The 18,717-nt window shown below is 44.8% G+C and overlaps 1 protein-coding gene across 3 annotated transcripts in view; it reads left to right on the plus strand.

The window, feature by feature from the left end:
* Positions 1-18,717, plus strand: part of LDLRAD3 (low density lipoprotein receptor class A domain containing 3) — a 183,093-nt gene that overhangs the window by 73,394 nt on the left and 90,982 nt on the right. The gene's annotated exons all lie outside the window — the stretch shown is intronic.

Genomic DNA, 18,717 nt, shown 5'->3' on the forward strand with positions numbered 1-18,717 from the left:
TTTCCCCTTCAACTCATCCTGTGCAGACCACCCCTTTGTCCTCTTTCATGTCTAGTTCCTTGCTATATGAGAGGTAGCAGTTCAGGGGGTGGGCGCTCTGGCTCCCCCGTGGCACAAGGGTCCTTCCATGGCGGCAGCCCCTGTCCACAGGGGACCCAAGTTCCCTTGCAGACAGAGGCTGCTTTAGCATCCCACGGAGAAGCCTCTGTCTGTGGAGAGCCCAGGGCTGCAGGCAGGAGCCGGTCTGTTCAGGAAGCCAATTTTTAAATCAGTTCCCCTCACAAACCAGCTCCACCTGCCATCCGACGTTGCTGCCTCAGATACAGAGGCAGCAGTGAGGGGTCGTGGGGGCTCCCGAGAGAGGTGCCAGGAGCATACTCGCTGCTGGCCCCACCCCGGGAGTATTTTAGTAACCATGTAACTGATCATATTTTTTGCAGCTACATAATTACTAAAATAAATGCTATTTAATATCCCTATCTGGTAGGCTGTGCTTAGTGGTATGATCAGAACATCAGGTGAGTCCCAAAGGGGGACCTCTGTGATCCAACCCACCACAATGTAATACACCCATCTTTGCATGTATTTACTTGCCAAAGTAAAGTTTCCACTTCATGCATCTGATGAAGTGGGTTCCAGGCCACAAAAGCTTATGCCCAAAACTTTTTGCAGAAACAGATTAACACCACTACCCCTCTGATACTGGTACCTTTTCAGTAGAGACATTGCATGAGCTTCAGGCTGTCAGCCAGGAAAGGCGTATACAGGCAGTCCCCGAGTTACGCGGATCCGACTTATGTCGGATCCGCAGTTACGAACGGGGCCCTCCCTCTCCCTGGTCTCCAGCAGACCAGGGAGAGGAAGCAAAGCGGCGGAACACGCGGGCGGCGGACAGGGCTGTCCGCTGCCCGCGTGCTCCGCGGCTTTGCTCTGCTTTGCCCCCCGTCCCTCTGGTCTGCAGACCAAGGGGACAGGGGGCAAAGCAGAGCAAAGCCGGGGAGCACGCGGCCAGCTGACAGCCCAGACGCGTCTGGGCTGTCCCGCTGCCCTCGTGCTCCGCGGCTTTGCTCCGGACGCCTGTGGTACAGCAGCTGGGGCGCTGCCAGTTGGTCCCGTAGCGCTGCTCTGGGCGCTACTGGACCAACCCGGCAGCACCCCAGCTGCTCTGCCCCAGGCGTCCTGATTAAGCCACTGCTGGTCAGTTTCAGCAGCGGCTGAATCAGGACGCCTGGGGCAGAGCAGCTTGGGTGCTGCTGGGTTGGTCCAGTAGCGCCGAGGAGCGGCGGTGCTACTGGACCAACCCAGCAGCACCCCAGCTGCTCTGCACTAGGCGTCCCCAAGTCAGCCGCTGCTGAAACTGACCAGTGGCTGACTACAGGAAGCCCCTGCCCCGGGCTTCCTGGAATCAGCCGCTGATCAGTTTCAGCAGCAGCTGACTTGGGGATGCCTGGGGTTCTTAAGTTGAATCTGTATGCAAGTCAGAACTGGCGTCCAGATTCAGCTGCTGTTGAAACTGATCAGTTTCAGCAGCGGCTGAATCTGGACGCCAGTTCCGACTTACATACAGATTCAACTTAAGAACAAACCTACAGTCCCTATCTTGTACGTAACCCAGGGACTGCCTGTATAATGACCCTAGTAGCATGAGTAGCTGCCTGAGCATTTCCACCTCTCCATAGTTGAAGATCAGTCTCCCTCCTTCTCCCCACTATGAAGAATCTCATACAGTTGATTCTGCATGGCTCCTAGGCCATTCCTTTATTTGCAGGAAGCTGGTGATTTTTAAAGGGGAATTTTCATATGAACATGCAAAATTCATAACTAGGGTAGCATTCTTCAGGTTGTTTCACTCTTCATAATGGTTAGCTGACATTACTTCTGCTAACTACAGAATCTCAAACCCAGGTTCTCTATGGCTTCTGAAGGCCTCTGTGGCCATTTTAGTAGGGCGTGTTGCTTGTGCACTCCCTGCACATATTCTGAGTATAAACAGAGGGCTTCACACTGGGGTTACCAATCTGACACTGTTCACCTCGTGCACAAATAAGATCCATAAATGTGTCTGAGGAGCGGGTGGCATGAGGGTGAGAAGAAGCTGGGGAGTTGCAGGGAAACAAATGGAACAAAAAATAAGCTAGAAAGAGGTACAGTAAAACTCCATTAGTCCGGCATCCAATGCTCCGGCAAGCCTGATGGTCTGGCACCATCAGGAACCTGGAATGCTCTGGCTGGCGGACAATTGGAGTTGTTCTGCGCCTGGCTTCCCCGATTCAGCCACTGCTGAAACTGACCAGCAGCTGAATCGGAGAAGCCGGGGGCAGAGCAGCTGGGGTGCTGCTGGGTTGGTCCCGTAGTGCTGCCCCTCAGGGCTGCGGGACCAACCCGGCAGCACCCCAGCTGCTCTGCTGTAGGCGTCCCCAATTCAGCCGCTGCTGAAACTGACCAGTAACGGCTGAATCGGGGATGCCTGGGGCAGAGCTGGACTATCAGAAGGGGGGGCTATGAGGGGTCTGTGGTGGCATCCCCCACCCCACTCCAGACCGGTCATAGCCCCCCCTTCCGATAGTCCGGCATATCTGATAGTCTGGCACCCCCTGGGTCCTACAGGTGCCAGATTATCGGAAGCTTACTGTACATGTATTCAAAATTATTTTGAAGTAGGTACAATGGAAACCCCTAATGTTGATTCTGTTTCAATGGAGATATCATTTTAGGGCCAAATCCATGTCCTGTTGATGTCATGGGGAGCCATGCCATTAACTTCTGTGGAACCAGGGTGCGCTCCTTACAATGTTTGCTCACACATACATTACTTGCAAGCATGAGTAGTCTGGAACCAGAGTTATCTGTAGCAGTACCAGTTTTTCCAGAATCTTTATTTCCTGTCTTTTTTTCCCGGGTTCTCTTTGTTTATGGTTTTGTTCTTTCTAAAATCTAATAAAATGTGAACATTGATAATGGCTTTTGTCAGTTAATGAGCAACAGCTAGAAGAGGGGATGGCATGTTGCTGCCTTTCTGTCAGCTAACGAGGAGCAGATGGTATAGATTTGGAGCATGGCACATCATCTGAGTTAACTGCTTGACATGACAGGAGCCAAAATCAGGGATGTACCAAATACACAAATTGCAGCTTCTCCTTCATTCCTCTTACTACAAAAGAGCTGTTTCTTTTCTGCCAGGTCTGTGTATGAAGCACTTTTTCTGTGAACCAACAGTGACACCCAGTGACAAGTCACTCTAATCCAAGTGGTGTATGTGAGGGGTAGAAGGATTTAGAGGTTTTAGTATAGAAAAGTGACTGTTCAACAATGTCCCTGGGTTCCATATGTGTGAATGTTGATTCTATTTTCAAGTAAAAAAATGTTTAATTATCACCACTGCAAATTCAGCCAGGGATCTGAAAGTCAAGTTGGTTTATGCATTGTCACCAGTAATAAAAGTTCCTCATGATAGATAGTACAGATTAGAGTCCTGATAGTACACCGATAGCTAAGCGACCCTCTAAATATAGTAAAAAAAAAATATTGTCATGACTTCTGAATACACTCAAGAAGCAGAGTAAGAAGTGAGTATGAAGATGCCTTTTGAGAGTTGGTTTTCTGACACTTGATAAGTATGAATTGATTTAAATTGATGTGTGGAATAAAGTACCCTGGTTTTCACATTCCATGTTAATTATTTTATCCATTTTTGTATAATTTCTCTATAGGTTGCTTTTTCAGTAATTCCATGTTATCTGTTTATGAATACTTAGCATTTATGGAATAATTTGGTGGTATTTGTTGAGAAAAGAGTAGCTGCACAGACCCCTGGAGAATACGTCTGTGCAGAAGGCCCCCTAAGAAGTGAAGCCTCCCCCCTGCAAAAAGCTTGCCCTCCTGAAAGGTGGACAGGAAGGGTGGTTGGGGCCCTGGGAATTTCCTCACCAAATGAGGTGTAAACCTGTCCTCACCTGCACCGGAACAGGGGATGTGCAAGCTAGGGATGTGAATGGGTAACTAGGACAGGAGCTTGCAGTCCCATGCGAAGCTGGGGGCTGCTCCAGCCTGGCTAGAACCCCTCTCCCCCCTCACCTGGGATCCCATGTGACCAGCTAACTGGTTAAACCTAATTTAACAGGTTAATGGATTAAACTGGATTTTACATCCCTAGTGCAAGCTGCCCTTGCTTCTGTTTGCACTGATACATGGATGAATCGAAATAAGTGGACTTCTGTGAGATGAGAACCAAGCCACAAGTCCTCTCAGTTGTTGGACAGCAAGCTGGAGTCATAGCCAGAGTTGAATGCTGTGTTCTGCGCTCTTCATTACATAATAAAAATATGCCAAAGCAAGAACCCGATTTCAAAATAGCTACTTTCTCCCTCTTTACAAAATCTTTTCTTCCTTTTTCTACCAATGGCAGACACGGTTTTGGTTGTTTAAAAGTAGCACAAGCCTTTGTCCTTTCCTGCCTCTAGACTTGTTGCAAAAGCAGTCAGACTCACAGCTTTCTTGTCTGCTGAGGATAAATATCTAGTTTGTCAACTGGCCATGTGAATAATAAAAATAAAATTGGGCTTTTCAGAGAAAGCAAAATACTGGAATATCTCTAAGCTATGTAATGACTGAGAGTTACCGTGATACAATTATTATGGCTGAAGTTATTTTACTTGGATTTAGCCACTTTGTGGAATCATTCACTAATGAATGGCTTTCATGTACAAGAACAAAGGGCACAGGAATAGCTCAGGCTGCTATCTGTTAAATACTAGGCTTTAGGATAGACATGTGGTGCTCAATGCACTGGAAGAAAGAGATGCAGCATTTTGCTAAAAAGAAATGTCTGCCCAAATGAGTGGTTACATTAATAAGCCCCAAGGATTGTCTAGTAAGCTGAGATCTTCCTAAAATACAGCAGCAGTCCAAGAACCCCAATCAGATTAATCCTACCCATCTGTAAAGATTGACCCCACGCGGTTTAATATGTTGATGAAAAAAGTTATGCTTCTTGGAAACATTAAATTAGCTTTTGCTACTTACCATCAGTCTGTGTTTTTTTTTTTTTTTTTTTTAAACAAACTCTCTCTCTCAATTTACACACAAGCTGATGTGATTAAGATGGAGCCTTGCATATATGGGACTATTCAGTGGGCAGCACTGCTTTATTTCAAGATGAAAGCACATCAACAGCCTGTTCCATTGTGCTGCAAACTAGTTCAGACCTGACACTCTTGACGTATTGCCAGTTCAGCTTTCAGTTAGGTTAGGTTTGAACTCTCACTTTCTAGCTAATTAAACTAGTGCAATCTGAACTCTGTGCTATACCTAGATTTCCCTCTGGGTAACAGTGCTTGGGAGTCCTACTTCCAAAAGCACATCTGATTCACATCAGCTCATTTGTTGCAAGGAATATACTCACTGGAGCTGCCCTCAACTGGATGTAGTATAATATTTGTAGCAGGAGCAGACACATGCATTCTGCCTCCCCAGTGAGCCTTAGATAGGACAGGTGAACAGCACTCTGGTCATCTGAAGAAGCGGGCTGTGCCCACCAAAGCTCATACCATCTACATGTTTTGTTAGTCTTTAATGTGCTACCAGACTATTTGTCGTTTTTTAAAATTCGTATTAAACTGAGTAATGTGCCCTCTACAGAGTGGAATCAGCACTTCTCAGCTGTTAAAAACTTACAGGTAAAAGAGTGCCAAAGTGACGTGGCACAAATCGCTTTTCAATATGAGGCTTAAGCTCCTAAACTGTTGACTCATTTGAACATTTCACCCTGTACAGCTACAGCTTAAGAAGTTCCTTAACTCAAAAGTAGTTGGGCCTTTGCTTTAAGGAAAGGAAGAGGCAGCCTTCTGCTCTGTCCATGCTATCAGAGAAGTTCTGGGTGGTGGTCATGATATGGAGTTTTAGGTGGCCATGGATTTGTTTCATTGTTTGTTGGGTGCGGGCGCTGAAGAGGACATAACCACTGCCCCAAGGAGCTGACAGTCTTAAAAGGCTGGCAACAGGTTAGTGACACATTTCTGAATGACCTAGAAATGGAATCTTGACAGACTGCAGGATTTAACTCAAATGCATTCCTACTGCAGGTGAATGCTGACGTTGCTTGGAATAGATATGATTGGTGGGGAGGGGCAACACTAGATGTACTGTGGAAATGTGGCAGGTACAAGGCATGCAGGTGAACACAGAAGAAGGATATTGTGGACTAGGCATGAGTATAGATGGATTGAAAGGAGAAAATGACTGTAGAACATACCAATCCCACTGAGAACTAGTGTATGCTGATCTGGGAATGAATTTACTTTAGAAAACAAAACTACAGTTGGACATAGTTTCCCCCCAAACTGCAATCCACTCTGAGTCTTTCCTGAGGTCTGGATATCTGGCACAACTATCTAATAAAGTTGGCGAACTTTTGTTGATTTTTTTTTTTAAGATTGATTATTTGTGCACATGCATGTAGAGACAGTGAAACAGTGACATGAGAATTAAGAAAGGAATCATTGTGTCTAAGCACTCAAACTTTCAGGGTCCATGCCAATAATAAATTAATATATGTGCTGTCATAACGGTTGATGTCTTAGTGGCCCAGGCTGAGTGTGTGTAGCCAAATATTAGTTTTTTAAAAAGGTTTATAAGACCAAACAAGACAGCTTTTGATTTTCAGCCTGGTTGACTGTTTTTCATAGAGCTGGAATGTGTAGCCAAAAGTGATGAGTTGCTCTTGAGGTTTTAGACTCATGGAAGTGATGATAGCACATTAAGATGATGGACATATAAAACATTAGCAACTTCTGCTTGTTAAATTGATGACATCAAATTCCACATCCAAACTGCTGTTTCTTGCCCGTCTGCTATCCTGGGATATCTGTGCACCTAGGAAACATTACAGAAATAAGCTTGAAATGGTAAGTACCATTCCAGATGTGCGTACCTGTTCCCCAAACCTTGACAGTGGCCTCTGCATTTCTTTAAATTGAGGCTATTTCTGTACATTGGAAAGGGAAACACAAGTGCTGCTGAACCCTTGTCTGTGAGTCATCAATCTGCCATGCTACCACTGTTCAGCTTATAGCGCTTCATTCAGAGCACAAATTTCAGACATGTAAGAATGTTTAAGAACTGAGTTCCTGTTAACAGCACAATAAATCTTTTGGCTCTAGTCTGTTTAAGGCCAGATTTCCCCCTGAACTTTACAATCCAGTGTCTGCCACTCTGCCTCTTTGTTCTTTGCATAATAAGCATCAATTAAATCTTTTAAAAGCGAATTGCTATGTTAACTTTAAAAAGTGCGGGCAGTTGATCAGGAATCATAGCTTGAAGTTCCATCCCAATTGCTTGTGATAAAATAAAAGGGCTTGCATCAGAGGAGACCCAGGAGAGAGCAAAGATGTAGAATTTTGGGAACATGGCTCAGTGGATCCATTTCTTCAGGCCATATTGGTCTAGTCAGGGGCCTGGAGACCTGTTCCTGTAAAACAGGCTTGGATCTGTTAGATTTTTCCTAGGAAAAATCTGTGGCTTGCCATTTGAAAGAATAGGCCATAAAAGGACCCGGTGATTGGGAGGTGGGAGGGAAGGGGGAGGAATGAGGTAACGTGAATACTTTTTTAAGTATGGAAATACAGGGAACTTAAGCAGATTTATTACCTTCTCCTCTTGTCCCATGAGAAGTGGCATCAGCGCAGATCCCAGCTGGAGAGAGGTCTTTTAAAACAGATTTTCACTCCATTTGGAAGTAGTTTTGAGATTTAAACACCTTTGTCTGGTAGAGTCATGTGGTTCTGTCCATTCGTCAGCTGCATTTGATAGAGACAATTGCATTCCGTCTCTATTCCTTCCTGTTCCCTGCTTCTAGCAGATCAGTCTGTGTTCAATGATACTGGTGATAGTATTTCATTAGAATAGTAACTTCTGTCTGTTGCTCTCAAAGCACTTTACAGACATGACCAAATTTGCCCTCACAATGCCCTTGTGAAGTAGGTTAAATACCCTCATTTTACACAGGAGCAAACCGAGCAAGCGCGCACACACATCCCCCCCCCCCCCCCCCCCGATGTAGAGACTGGCCAAATGTCAGAGTAAGTCTGTGCTAGAGCCAAGAGTAGAACTCAGCTTTCCTGACTATTAACCCAGTGTTTTCAGCCATGCTGTTGATGCCATTTCGATAGCCTTATTTCTCATTCCTACGAGGTGCTTCTTGTTCAAGTGCTGCATTTAAAATCAGTCTCAAAATGACCCTTTTTGTCCATCCTGAGTTTGTATCCTTTATTGCAGCTGTTAACTAGTTTCAGGTCTGAATTTTGGTAGCATCAGCTGCCTGGCTGAGGTGGCCAGGGTAGGAGCCCATGTTTTCAGTAGGAGAAATTGAACTGAAGAGGTAGAAGCTTAGTGACTCTGACCGAAAGGTTAAATACTGTCTTCCCATGGATAGGAGCTGCTCTTGATGCTGTCTGGTTGGGAGCTGCTCTTGATGCTGTCTGGTTAGCACAGCATCTGGGACTAAAATTTTAAATTAAAAGTGTATGGCTCTTTTAACTGAATTGTTACAGTGTCCTGTGTGCAGGTGCCAAGCATCAGGATTTTTAAACAAACAACATTCAATGATTGGAATAGTGTTGATATCAGTTTGTAGGGTGCTCTAGTTAGGTGTTGATTTATGTCTCTTATTTCCAGTCCTTTAGTTATCTGAATATTGTACTAGAATTAACTCTTAGCCTCATTCACACTGGCAACAAAACACTCAGTATGTATGACTGTTTTAAAATGAGATGACTGTACTGAGGGTTCCATTAAATTCAAATTCCAGCTAAAAATAGGAGTGTTTCAGTAAGGAGAAGTATAACAGATACTTGCATTTATATAACTTTTATTGAAAGGAATTGAAGTAACTTGATAAACACAAAGATATTTAATCCTTCCAGTGCCTTTCTGAGGTAAGTGATAGAAATGTAGCCGTGTTAGTCTGGTGTAGCTGAAACAAAAAACAGGACAATGTAGCACTTTAAAGACTAACAAGATGGTTTATTAGATGATGAGCTTTCGTGGGCCAGACCCGCTTCCTCAGATCACTGAGGTAAGTTAACATTGCCATTTTAGACACTGAAACTGAGGCAGAGTTGTCCAAGATCAGATAGTCGAGAGCAAAATAGGAAATGGAAACCAAGAGTTTTCCTGTCCCCTGCTCTAATCCGTATAGAGGGTGGCATACTGTATTAACTAACACGCTATGCTCTGAGCAGAATGTGGATGTATTATTGAAGTTCTGTAAGGCCAAAGCCCATTATACCAGTGTAAATCCAGAAAGACTCCCATTTTCTTCAGTGAAGTTATTTTGAAATGACACTGGTGTGATGGAGCTGATTCTGGATTTGTCCCTTATTACTTAAATTAGAGCAACCAAAAGCTGCCATCCTTTTAGCACCACAAGTACAAAACTCTCCCTTTTCTCTTTCAGAGGAAAGTATTAGATTTTTTTATGGCAGTCTTAAAGGGACTGAGTCTCTTTTTAAATTCTTTTCCTTTTATATCTGTGTGCTGTAGGTGAATGGGGTGTCTGGTATGGGGAACATGCTGATTTATTCTCTTCAGTGTAATTTTACTATTGAGTTCCTTAATTATTCCCTAGGGAAAAATGCACTGACTATAATAGGTTTCAGTTTCAGACGCGTTTTCTATTGTGTTCCTCTAGTAATAATTACCTAAAGATCTGTGTGTGTATCTACACAGCTTGAATGGTTAGACAGGGATCATAGAGGAAGGAGGGAAGAATAAAAACATAACTTATGGAGTTTCCTAAAGGACACTAGACTCTGGTCACCAAAAGGTTTGCTTGCATGCTGGTAAACGGCCCTGTTTTGCACAAAAGGGTATTGAGGTTTGGATAATCACATTTGTACTGTGTGCACAAATGAATAGCGTGTGTAACTGACTTTATGTATGGATTTAGTGCTGTGGAATAGTACCAGGCTGACAACTATATTTTCCATAAGGACCCTTCAGTGTGCTCTTACTTTGGCTTCATGGGACCACTTTGAGGTAAAGGATGACGCATTCCCACTCACATACATTGTGGTGTGACTACTGGTGGTGGCATCAGCTTTTGATGGGTGATTAGTTGTCCATGGGGAAATGGACTGAAACTACAAACTCAGTTATATAGGGCCCACTGAACAGCAATTAACTGGGTGTAACTTTGTGTCACTGCTAAGCTGGATTTGGATTTTGAAGCAGCAATCTAGCAGTGAAAGATGGCATATTCTATTACCGGGGCTGTATATGTAATTGCCTGGAGTCTTCTGCCTTGTCTTCTATGAATGCTAATCCCTGTACTTCTGAGCAGGGGGCAAAAGAGGGGGCAGTATAACACTTTCACAGAGCATTTGATGCTGCTGCATCTCTTGGATGCATCAAGTCATTTGAACGTCCAGTACTGCCCTGTTTCCCAGTTCTCCATGAGGTTCCATGGAGACTTCAGTGGAAAGTCAGCACGTCAAAAGAGTGCCCCTGCCAGAGCAGCTGGCATTAGGGTGAATTGGCAGAGAGGTGGTTAAGAAACCACCAATGGCAGGGAAGAGATACAGCATTTGCCCAGGATGCAGAATCAGTTCAGGGAGTTGCTGCTATTGCACAGAAGGTACCAAGATTTGATTAGTCAAATACATCATCATTATTGTTGGATTGAGGCCTATGATTGTGAGCAGCATACTGCTATTTTGCATGATTACTACCTGGGGAGGTTCTGAGACAACAGTTTGAGTGGAAAGATGTGGTATTGAAATACGTGTAGTTCACTTTCAGCTGCAGATAGCCACGAAATGTCTGCTGCTTAATTGGCTATGACGTTAGCCACATGTCCCTAGACCCAATCTGAAAATAACTATAGTGTTAGAGAGTGCTCTGTGAAATAATTTCCTTAATTAAAAATAGGAAATCTGCTTGTACCATGTCACATACTATCCTAGCATTTCAATGGGATGAGCTGATTCTCATCCCTGGCTAGAACAAGATACAAAAATGGTGGTGACACAGGTCAGCAATAAAAGCTCAGTGAGCAAGTTTTTTTTTTTTTTTTTTTTTTTAAGGTTGTATTTGCAACGTTCAGCTCAACAAGAAAAACCACCAGTTGTAATAAATAGGATTTAAAAAAACAACAACCCTGCATTTTGTGACTGTCCTGGCCTAGTGGCCACCTAGCAAGTAGCCCTACGTTGACCAATATTTGACTACTGGGACCTTCTGTACCTAGCTCTTGTTTGTTATTCCATTCTCTCTACCTTCCTTGCTGGTAATTAGATAGTCCATCTGATCTCTTGGTTGATCAGTTATGACATTATGCACACTTAATTATTAAGTAGAAAAGCATTGGATCTATATATTTCTGTATATTTCTAATCATGTTTCTGATTGAGCTGGGGGGCTTGATAATTTTGTTAATCCAACCATGTATAATTATGCTTGTACGTTATATGTGCCTTGTCTTTGCTTGGTTCCATGCTGTAGGGAATTATTCTTCTGTATGCTGAAAAATGATATAGCAGATTTAACTTTTGAAAAAGGGAATGTATTCTCTTCTGAGGTCCCCTGTTAATGCCCTAAAGCTAGTAATATGTTCTTTTTTTAATCAATGCTGGTGAGTGATGCCTGCAAGCTGTCATTTCTGTATTGGAACATATAACCAGATTCTATGGAAATAGCTATAAAAGTAGACTTACAATGGTGTTGCTTTGTTGGTGACAATTGATCTCTGTGCAGAGGGGTAGCATAAAGTTGCCAAAATAGAACTCAACTGGGATTTAACTTGAGCCTTACGTTTGTTCTAACTGCCTTCATAGGGATGAATTTTACCCTTCATTAGTGAATCAACATGGGTTTCCATTTTAGAGATCATCTTATACTGTGGTGAAGGGCTCTTCCCAAACTAACATAACAAGTTACCTTATGGTGGACTTTGAGAGACAGGTGGTGATTTTGACACCAGGGGATTTACTCTTAGGTCTTGTCTACACTAGGAAATTATTTCAAAATTAGTTAATTCTACTTAACTCACAATTTAACATTCGAACTGGAGTCCACACTATGAAGAAGCCTCGAAATTAGTCCAAGGCAGATGCCATTAATATAGACGCACTACCTCAGACTTAGAGCCCCAGGAAGTACTAGGGAGTAATTAGTTCAAATGACTCTGGGGAGTAATTTCAAAATAGTGGGACTGGAGCATCCGCACTACTGTTATTTCAAAATAACTATTTTGGAATTAGCATTGCTCCTGATGAAAAGCAGGAGTACAGATTTCAAATTCCGTGGCCCATTATTTCGAAATAACGGGCTTGGTAGTGTGGACGCTCCGTGTATAAATTTGATCTGGGGATGGTGGTGTTATTTTGAAATAAAGTCCTGGTGTAGACCAGGGCCCAATGGCTAATGATGGCTAAAAGGGGTTTTGAAATATGTATTTCAATGATGGAAGGATGCACTTGTTCTTTTTTTCCCAGTGTTCATGGTGGTGCAGTTCACTATCCCTTCTCGTTTTACTGTATGCATATTCTGTTTCAGCGTGTGTGTGTGTGTGTGTGTGTGTGTGTGTGTGTGTGTGTGTGTGTAAATTAATGTAATTTATTGCTCTTAAGTCACATCTGCCATGACTCAATATCCAGTGGGGCTGGACAAGGGGCATTCCCTCCCATTTCAATCAAAGGCACATAGATTTGCCAGAAAAACATTGGTTGCTTGAACTCCATCTAATTGCTTTTCTTTGTACTTAATGTAAATATCTAAAAGGAGTCAGGCTATTTTTCCTGGAGTGAAAATGTAAGTCCCCTGCTGTGGATTATCTGTGTTAACAAGGGAAAAGCTAAAAATAAGTAAGGATTTCTGTCTGTCCTTTGCATCTTAGAATATCAGTGTGCTGCCTCTTGTAACTCAGAAGTCATTTGTTGTCTTCTGGAGTTGGTGCTAGTGAGCAGTGGCTGATTTGCTAAGCTGTGTAGACTGAAGTCCTCCATTTATTCATACAGCAGGTGCACATAGGCAAGAGCAGTTGATGACATGACTTTAAAGAACCATTTCCAAGATATGAAGATGTTTGAGTTCCATGAGCCATCTACTTTTAGCCCTCACTACTGAAAATGATGGCTGAAGGAGTGATTTATATGTTGTGAACTCTTGTCCACTAACAAATGGACTGAAACCAACCAACTCCATAAAACCTTATATAGTCATTAAATGATAGCAGGTTCCTCTCATTTGCTAGCATCAAACCTGCAACCTGAAAGTGAAAACCTCTCTGAATCGCACCCACTCATTAGACCTTGGTATTTGAGATTCTTGCAAAAGACCCTTTTAAAACTTAGGCCCCTCAGTAGCAGTATGAAACTCATTGGACCTAAAGGTTTTGCTCCCCTAGGCATCAAAAGCAGGGCTTCTCGGACTTTTTCTTTGAAGCCCACCTGTGCCACAACAGCAGTTTTCCTTCATATGGAAGCCAGGGCCAGCTTTGGGGGTAGCAAGCAGTGAGGTTGCCCGGGGCCTCACAGCACAGGGAGTCCTGTGAAGCTAAGTTGCTCAGGCTTTAGCTTCAGTCCCAGGTGGTGGGACTTTGGCTTTGTGCTCCAGCAAATCTAATGCCAGCCCTGCTCGTCTGAAACCTGCTCATGGTGCCTTAGTAGGCTGGTTGAGTACCACTGATCACGAACCATGTTGCTTTCCTTGTGTCCTGACTCCAGTGGGATCTGAATTAGCTGTTCTGTGTGCAATGGATTGAGCTCGTAGAACATTTATTAAGGTTGCTAAATCAGGCACTTAGGAAATATCAGATTTAAGGTTGCCTACATTCAGTCACTCTGTGACTGCGCAGCCTAGTCAGGTCTGAGAGAGAAGAGAGGCTGGAGAATGTTCAGGGAGGATGGACTCCCTGGTTTGACTGCTAAGGTAGAAGTTGTCTCCATGTTTCAACTGCAATTTTTAAAGGCTTATAATGTGACCAAATGTGGGTAGATTTCCACAGCGATGGTAAAAGGCACATCCCTGCCATATTGAAAGACCTGGTCCAAAGCACATAGACTTTTGAGAAGTGGTTCTGATTTTGTTCACCGTTGTGGACTGCATATGTAGCTCTTTGTGTTATGTGGGGCCGCATCCACACAAAACATATGTACTATCTGTATGGTCACATGGGCTGCAGCTTTGTGCTGACTGGACCAAAGGTTGGGAACCACTGTGCGAGAACTACAGGCAGTCCCCGGGTTACATACAAGATAGGGACTGTAGGTTTGTTCTTAAGTTGAATTTGTATGTAAGTCGGAATTGGCGTCCAGATTCAGCCGCTGTTGAAACTGACCAGCAGCGGCTGAATCGGACACGCCTGGGGCAGAGCAGCTGGGGTGCTGCTGGGTTGGTCCCGCAGTGCAGCTCCTCGGCGCTACTGGACCAACCCGGCAGCACCTCAGCTGCTCTGTCCCAAGCATTCCCAAGTCAGCCGCTGCTGAAACTGACCAGCGGCTGACTACAGGAAGCCCGAGGCAGAGCTGCTCTGACCTGGGCTTCCTGGAATCAGCCGCTGATCAGTTTCAGCAGCAGCTGACTTGGGGACACCTGGGGTAGAGCAGCTGGGGCGCTGCCGGGTTGGTCCCCACACCGCCCGCGTCCTCCGTGGCAAGAAAAGCTGCTCCACGTCTCCCTGGTCTGCTGGGGGGAAGCGCCCCCCGTGCCACCGGAGGCGGCGACAGTGGGGGAGGCACCCTGCACTAGCGGGGGCCCCCTCCCCTCCCGGTTCGTAACTAGGGGTCTGACTTAAGTCGGACTGACGTAACCCGGGGACTGCCTGTATTCAAGTTAAAGGTGACCATAGCTTTTAACATGCATGGGCTAAAACTTTTTTCCTTAGCCTGGTTCTCAGAAATGGGTGAAACATTTTGGCTGGAATTATCTCCCCAAAAAAGACCAAGACCGATAACACTGCATCTAGAATGAGCAGCCTGGATGGTTAAAGTTTAGCAAAGTTATAAGCAACTAAAACAAAGGTTTTTGTAATGGGCATGCTGGGCAGCCCTAATAGGCAGCACTATGAGTCCCATTTATAGTAAAGATGTGATGACAGCACATTCTCCCAGCCACTCCAGCCAGATAACTATCTTGTGTGAATGCAGAGACAAATCCATAATACACATCAGCTATTTGGTGGATGTGAACAGAGACAGTGATTGCTATGGGGGTTCTGTAGTAACACTGAATTATGGACTTGTCTCAGCGCATAAGTAGCTCTACTGCAATGTGGAAAGAGTTCTGAGGACATCAAATATTTTTCAAGTGAGATTTTTCTGCTACCAGAGTTAGTGTGTTTAAACATGGCATTAACTCCAGGATAGATAATCTCCTGTTTTCTACAAACAATGGCCTATTATTTCTGAGTGGACCTTGGATTCTATTTAGAACAAAATGGTAGTTGGTAGATATCTGAAAGTCCTTTTATTTTATACTTCATAACTCTAATCGAGAACTAGAAGTACTAGCAAGAGAATGTGCAGGAGAGGGACAGCATGCTTCATTCTTGTTGCATAAATTGCTGGTTTCGTCCCCTTGGAGGCTAGTCTGATTTACCCCAAGAAGAGAGTCACACTTTCAGGCTGGGTCCAACTCAAGTTTATTGGTTGCAACCAAGGTACGGCTAAGGAACTCAATGTTCAAAGCAGAGCCGACCCTGAGCGTTGGCTAAGCATCCTTTTTATACTTTCTTTAACTTTCTTATCTAACTTGGCACGTCTTGATTTGTTACCTTAGCTTCGTGTTGCAGCGTTATTGGTTAGCATATTTCAACTCTATTCCATTCAGTAACAACCACCAGTATAGCTTACTTAAGCAATAGCAATTAGCAAATTTCCCTCACTCAAGTAATACGTGTAATCCAGTCCTTGAGAAATGGGTCTAAACGGCTAGTTCCCCTTTTTACTACAGCTTCTAAAACATGCGCAATTAGCTAAATGATATGTGCTGTTTCAAGCTTAAGTAATGGAAGGGGGAAGAAGCACACATAGTCTTTACTAAATTTTACTACATTCTGAAGGATACTAAATAGTTGCTGCTACTGCTCTTAAAAAGGGTTTATATAATATCTGCTGAGAGATAGCAGAGAAGCAGCTGTGTTGACTTGATCTCTGCAAGAAAGTATCTCCTCCAAATTAATGCCAAAGTCCTGGCTTCTTTGTTCCCTCGTCTTTCTTAGTTATTACCTCTCCCTTTTTCTCCCTCACTATTGCACTTCTTGTACCTCCTTTTGCTGTCTTCCCATAACACTTGCTTGCCATCCCCTAGCTAGACTTCACCAGTCTGTGAGAAACATTCATTTTGGGCATAGAGGCATTGCCCATCACCCTCACATTCTGATCTCCAGTTCAGGGAGTCCTCATAAAAACCATGTGCTGCAATGCATAGATATCAACACATGTGATACTGGGTTAGAACTGGACAGATTCTGCTCCAAGAAAATAGTCTATTCCACCTGGACCAAGGAAGAATCTCCATTAGCTGAAGAGTTTAATTTTCTCTCCAAGAGGCTAGTGACTAGAGGATAGTATGTACCCTATTATAATCACACACTTGGCCAGGTCTGATTGTTAGTGCTAGGGATGTAAACAGTTGTCTGGTTAACTGGTTACCCAGTAAGCCCTTAGGCTTATTGGATAGGTAACCAGTTAACCAGGCAGGGGTAGCAGGTGGGGCTGCGGCAGCCCTATCAATCCCAGCCTGACCGTGAGGCAGCCCCAACCCCACGGCTCCCGTGGGAGAAGGCAGGTTCCTCGCCTGCTGCACTACGGCTGCAATCCTGGCTCTGCCATGCCTGGGGTGGGAGCAAGCAGGACCCTGGCCTGGCTGCACCTCAGCCCCTTGGCCTAGGCAGGAGCAGGCAAGACCCCAGCCCGACTGTATGGCAGCAACAGTTCCAGTCCCAGGCAGGCAGGAACCTGGCCAGGCTGCTTGGCAGCAGCCCTAGCCCCAGGCAGAGACAGGTGGGAGCCCGGCCTCGCCGAGCCATATGGCAGCCCCAGACTTGCTGATGGCTGTGTGGCAGCAGCAGCTCTGGGCCTGCCGCACCGCTGGCGGGGGCAAGTGGGACTTTGGCCTGACTATGTAGCAGTAGCAGCTCCAGCCCAACTGCACCAATTTTAGTATTCTGTGGATCCTGCCATGTGACAGATTAGGAATGGATAGTGTGCAGTCTGTGTATTATACACACACGCACGCGCACACACACGCACACTTTAATTGAACCCTTAAGGTTGCAGTGTCGAGCACTCAAAAGTTAGGAAATGCTAAAGTTAAGTTTGGTTGTTTATCCTTAATTCAGACCCCGTGCACTATGCATTATGATATGGTCTTTAATTATGTGATCTCAGTTTGTTTTTTCCACTGGATTACACATATTTGCTTTTATCCTCATTATTCAGCAATTCAAAAGGGCTCGAAGCTCCTGGCCACCACTATTGCTACTGTGGCAGCAGCGGCGGCCAGAACCCTGGGCCCTTTCAGTCATCACCAGAGCCCTGTGTGGTGTGATCTGGACAGTGCTAAGAGGTTGGCGGGGGGAGGTTAGTCCCCAGCTCCTGTCCCTTCTGCCTGAGGCCCTACCCTTTCCAGGAGCACAGACCCAGCTCCCCCCAACCTTGCTCAGGGGCCTGGCAATTCTGTCAGCCCCCCTGCACTGATGTCGCATAGGAACCTTATGGCACATAGGGACAGAATTCACGTGATCCAGGGCAGTGTTCCACTGCCTTAACTAGGAGACCATCCTTTCTCTTTTCCTAGGCCTCAGCCTCATTCGCTACACACCTTCCAGCTTCTGTAAGAAGTGGGATGGGGGTGGTCCTACAGAGAGCAGCTTTTTTCACTATACAGCCTGATTGATCCCCAGAGCATGTCTATCCTGTGCACTGAGGGACAGGTTTTGCTGAGAAAATAGTGTATGATCATGTTATGTAAGACTGTATGGTAATATGTGTGCACATGAAGCTGTACACACAACCTTAGTAGTGGCATTTCTTAACTTTTCAGTAGCTGACTTTCCAACCTTAATAATCTTTTTATCAAAATTTAGTGAGAGATTTCTTAGGGCTCTTTTTAAATAAACAAAAATAAATTCTGTCGCATGACATATTGACACCCACTTTGGTTGCTGTCAGGATTGAAATCTTTAGAGCCACTACACAGACCTCTGTCATTAGTGGAGTAACTGATGAGAGCATGACAACCTACTACTGCTGTGTAGACCAGAACTGTAGAGGGGCTATGACAGTCCATCCATTCTAAATGCTACTCCTTTCTGTCCATCCCTTCTAACCTGTCCCGAGTCTCAATCCTCTGGATTTGACTGCCTATTCCATTCTTCCCCTTCTGCCCCAGTCTTTTGCCCAACTAGCCCTAGTTCCCCACTCCTTCTCCTCATCTGATTACTCTCTCCCCAACCCTGGCCTCTGGCACCTGCTTCCTTTGGTTCTCTGTCCTCATCCCAGTCCCAACTCTCTCCCCAGGCTCCTTGTCCAATATTGTTGTCCTCACACTTCAGTTCCTTGTTCTTCTCTCTTCCCTCAGACCGACCCAGTACCTTCCTACATCCTGACTTCGCCTCCCTCCTGCCAATACCAATCCTAATTTTCTCAACTCCCCTCCCCTGGCTCTTGTCTCTTTTGCATCTGAATTGGGCACTTTACTTCTCATTGCCTAAACCCAGCA

The sequence above is a fragment of the Pelodiscus sinensis genome, chromosome 4 (assembly GCF_049634645.1).
Source record: "Pelodiscus sinensis isolate JC-2024 chromosome 4, ASM4963464v1, whole genome shotgun sequence".
NCBI lineage: Eukaryota > Metazoa > Chordata > Testudines > Trionychidae > Pelodiscus > Pelodiscus sinensis.